Source organism: Limulus polyphemus, unplaced genomic scaffold (assembly GCF_000517525.1).
Source record: "Limulus polyphemus unplaced genomic scaffold, Limulus_polyphemus-2.1.2 Scaffold5457, whole genome shotgun sequence".
NCBI lineage: Eukaryota > Metazoa > Arthropoda > Merostomata > Xiphosura > Limulidae > Limulus > Limulus polyphemus.
Genome location: NW_013671067.1, coordinates 36,080 through 41,169, shown reverse-complemented (window position 1 = coordinate 41,169; position 5,090 = coordinate 36,080). Strand labels below are relative to the sequence as shown.

Below are 5,090 nucleotides of genomic sequence, written 5' to 3'. Positions count from 1 at the left end.
TAAATGCTTGTTATAAAATGGGGCACATAGCAAAGAAATGCAAGTCCATCACAAACAAGCAACAGCACAAATCTCAACATAAAGTAGCTACCTACAAATATGGTGCTGGTAAGAAACAAAAAGTGACTATCATTGTGGATGTTGCTGCTAGAAGGAACAAAATGGAGACATCTCATCAAAATCATCACGAGAAGGAAGAGCTTCCATCATAATTAAACAGTGTGTGGTTGATTATCAGCTCAAATTAGCAAATGGATCAAAAGTGCCAGTAGTTATCAGAGCATGTGACAAATATTGAGAGGTGCCAAGAAACCATAACATGCTGGTATGTGAAGGCTATTTTGGGGACAAGAGAGTAAGAGTCTACAAGACACTGGGTGCAGCAGTGAGAACCAGTTTAGTATCTAATGACCACATGACAGGCAAGGTACGTCTGTGTTTGCTGAGTGATGGTACAATGGAAAATTTACCATAGCAAGAATAAAGGTGGACACTCCATACTATGTAAGAGACCTTGAAACTATATGTATCTAAAACTTGGTGATCAGCAATATACCAGGCTGTAGAAATTTAACAGAACCAGATAGAAAGGAGACTGATGAGGTATCTGCACTCACCAGAAGAGCTCAAGAGAAGAAAGGCAAGCAAGCTCCTTCAAGACTCAAGAAGTGACTTCCCAAAATGTAGGTCTATGAAAACTGAAGGAAGAGCAGAAGAAAGATCCTTCCCTACAGAAACTTTGAAACAGTGCCAGGCAGAAAGTGGAGCAGACAACTAAAGGGAAGAGGACTTACAGAATAGAGGATCAAAAAGAAAAGTGCTCCACCAGATCTATTAAATCAGTTCTACTAGGGAACGTAAACAGATCATAATAACAACAGAATACCCAACTTGAGTGATGAAGTTGGCTCACAAATTAATTGTGGCAGGACATCTAGGAATAAAGAAGATGGCAAACAGAATCACCACCAACTTCCACTGGTCAGGAGTCATTGAAGATGTCACCAGATTCTGTATGTCACGTGACATCTGCCAAAGGACAATACTAGTAGCCAAGGTGCCATTGGATGATATGCCTCTCATAGAAGAGTCATTCAGCAGAGTAGCTGTAGACTTGACCAGACTACTAGCACTTGTATCTAACAAGGGCAACTGGTACATTCTGACAGTAGTTGACTGCGTAACACGTTATTCAGAAGCCATAGCATTGCTGAAGATAGAGACAGAGAGAGAATTGAAAAAGCTCTCCTGGAAGTGTTCTACAAAAAACGTTTCCCAAAATAAGTCTTGAGTGACAGGGGGATCCAATTTATCTCAAAACTGATGCAAGAGGTGTGTAGACTCATCAGCACTAGGCAACTCTTTTCCACCTCATACAATCCTAGATGTAATGAACTTTGAGAGAGAGAGTCAATGGAATCTTAAAGGGTATGTTGAAGAAGATGTGCCAAGAGAAATCACGTGACTGGTACGGGCACCTACCGACAGTATTATGTTCTTACCAAGATGCCCACAGGCGAGTATAGGATTTTCACCCTTAGAGTTGCTGTATGGAAGAACATTACAAGGCCTAATACAGATATTGAAAGAGCTGTGTACAGAGGAAGGAGAGTCAGATGTGAGGAACACATACTAGTACATGTCAGATTTCAGAAATTGACTAGAGGAGACCCATCAACTCGCTCGAGAGAGCTTGTATGCAGCTTCAGGCATCCAGAAGTACTTCTATGACAAGAAGGTCAAAGATCGACACTTCAAGGTCAGACAAAAGATCTTGGTTCTGCTATCCACATATATAACAAAACAAACTCACCCTGCCATGGAAAGGCCCTTTTAAGGTGCAGATAGGGGTCAACAGAATGGACTATAAGGTGAAAGTGGACAGGGAACAAAGATCTACCACGCCAATATTCTTTAACAGGAAAGAAGACCTAATGGGTGCTGCTATTGAGACATGGCAGATGTAGCTGTTATAAACACAGAACATTAGATTAGATGGACAAATATATCAACATCAGTGAAACATTAATTGGCAAACATAAGAAAGAGTTACAAGATCTATTGTGCCAGTACATAGACGTTTTCACAGATAGACCACACAAGACAGACCTTGTGCAACACGAAATCGAGACCACGACCAGGGATCCAGTCAAGGTGAAGTCCTACTGCAATGAGAGACCTGATCAAGCAGGAAGTCGAAGTAATGTTAGAATATGAAATTATTGAGCCTTCAAAGTCGGCCTACTGTTCACCAGTCATAATCGTGAATAAGAGGGACGGATCAAACCACTTCTGCATAAATTTCTGGACGAAGTTTGACTCCAAGTCCATGGATAACCCAGAGGCTATTATGGAAAAACTAGATGGGGCAAAGTTCTTTTCCAAGATCGACCTCAGTAAAGGTTATTGGCAGAGTCTAAAGAGTAGACAGCATTTGTGACACCAAATGGATGCTACCATTTCAAGAGGATGCCATTTGGATTAATCAACTCAGCATAGAAATTCAACTGCATTATGAGGAAGATATTGCAGTAAAACACCAATATCATGCATTATGTGGATGACATTCTGGCCCATATAAGCAGATGGGAAGACCACTTGAATAAAGTGAGAGAGATGTTTGGTGAGTGAGGTCAGCAGGTCTGACCATCAACCCATCTAAGTGCTACATTGGTTATTCTGTACTGAACTTTGTTGGACACAAGGTACGTTACTGATAGATATTCACGGAAAAGGAGAAGCTAACCTACATACAAGATGCACCAGCTCCAATGACAAAACAGCAAGTTAGATCCTGTCTGGGATTAGTGGAACTACAGAAAGTTTATCCTTAGAATGCCAGACATCAACAAACAATTCATCATTTAAGCTGATGCTTCAGACATTGGAATTGGAACAGTAATTCTACAAGAATATGAAGACAGGCTGTACCAGTAATGTACATAAGTAAGAAACTGTTGGGTGGTGAGAAGAGCTGTTCTTTGATCGAATGAGAATGTCTGGCCAACATGTTTTCCATCCAGAACTACCTCTACCAGAAAAGGTTCATCATTCAGATAGAATATCAACCATTTGCATACATCCAGAGGTGAAAAATCGACAATACGAGGATAATGGGGTGGGCATTGTACTTCCAGAACTATTGTTTCCACATAGAGGCGATCAAGAGACTTGCAAGTATTGGTGCAGACTGTATGAGTAGATTAAGTGCAGGAACTGAGAACGGTTTTTGTATATAATATAAAACAAATATTTTGTATATATTTTTCTTGAAGAGGGGCTTATTGTTAGATATGTATGAGTGTTCATTTCAAGTTTAATACGAGAGTATTGTTTAGTTTATGTAGTACAAATGTTAAAGTAAGTTATTTTTAGAAGCGATAGTTATGGCAAGTTTGCTTACCTAACTGTTTACGAATCATTTGTTGTGTAGTTCAATTGTTGTGAATTGACATCATGTTACTCAAACCTGAATTTTTCTCGTTGCTTTAGTTAAGTATTGTTGCATCATATAATATCTAGTAGTGTGTAGAAAGTTGCTGCCAAGAACATATATTTATAGGTGTCGAAAAATTCAATAAAAAAAGAGATAAATATAGATATAGACTGGGTGATCGTGAGTTTAGCCATAAAGAGTATTTATTGGTAACTTTTAAAGTGTAATAATTGCAGATTGTATTGTAATAACAGAGTAGATAAGAATAATTCGTCCTGTCTATTGGGTTCTAAAGTAACTGAACCAGTCTGTTTGGATTTTTGACGAATAATTTAAAGCTCTGGATTCAATTGTAGTGATTAATATACAAACATTTGTATATCGTTTGACTTATTTTAATATATTATTTTTAAAACAAGTGGGCTGTGTGCTATTTGTTTATCGTTGAAATTTATCGCCAACAAGTCACAGACACCTACTGTAAAGAATCGCGGCCCTATAAAACCTAACATCTTCTAATTTTATTTATTTTTAATAAACACCTGACTTGGTTTTGTTCTCTTAAATTTTTGAATACCTTCGTTTTACAAGTTGAATTTAGGCTAAGGTAAATCACTTAGCTTTTTTCTGTAGAAGAAACGTTTCACATCGTTCCGAAATAAAACCCTCTTCAATCCCCAGTCTGTAGTGTTGACCACGCCCCTGTACGTATGTTTCCTTTTGATTACTCTATAAGTTAAAAAACTAACAGAAGATTAATAAATAATATTTTGAAACCTTTTTTGGAATTTGATGTTATTCCTTGTCCCAAATTACTAATTGCTTGGCGACAAAGCGGCCCGGCCCACTTGCTCGATTTGAACAATTGTGCCTGTATGCGACGTCTTCTGGGTATCAGCGGAGAGAGAATTAGCTCGTTAAGAGTTGCGTCATAAACAGGAAAACTGGGGAACGCTTATAACGAGAAACTCACCTAATTCACTTGTTCAATTCAAACAGCAAGCATTCAACGTCATGTACTTTAAAATATGCTTGATCTGGTGCCAAACCTGCATTGGAACTATCTGTAGGAGTGGTTTTGTGTTAAGGTAACAAAATTTGTGCATAGTAATATTGAACTAAAATTGTTGCTTTTTGAATTTCGCTCAAAGCAACACAAGGGCATAGTTATCCCTAATTTTGAAATGATAAACTAGAGGGAGGATAATAGCACCCACTACCAACTCTGTGACTACTTTTGTTTAACCGAATAATACAATTTGACCATCACTTTTATAGATCATCCACCATACCAAAGTGCGGAGTGCGTTTTTGCGACAACAGGACTCGAAACATGAATAGTTGAAATAAAATTTGTAATTAGCAAGATTTATAAAAGGGAGCTTGATAGTCCTGGAATATCTTGATTGTTCTACCGGTGATGTAAAGACGTCCATTATTTAAGTGTGCAGTGAAAGTATTTAATTTCAAAGTTATAATGATCTTATTTTTTTAAACAGATCAATAACTTTTACATTCCATGGTACTCAACTTTATCAAGTTTAATGCAGACAGTTCTAAACTTCTCGTTTAGCGATTTTTGAAGCGTTTGTTTGTTTTGAATTTCGCGCAAAGCTACACGAGGGCTATCTACGCTAACAGTCCCTAATTTAGC

At 38.0% G+C, this 5,090-nt stretch overlaps 1 long non-coding RNA gene across 1 annotated transcript in view; it reads right to left on the bottom strand.

Annotated features, from left to right (window-relative positions):
- Nucleotides 1-5,090, bottom strand: part of LOC106472601 — a 44,460-nt gene that overhangs the window by 24,940 nt on the left and 14,430 nt on the right. The window contains exon 3 of the long non-coding RNA XR_001291624.2: nucleotides 4,657-4,659. This is a non-coding gene — a long non-coding RNA (uncharacterized LOC106472601). The remainder of the gene's footprint in view (nucleotides 1-4,656; nucleotides 4,660-5,090) is intronic.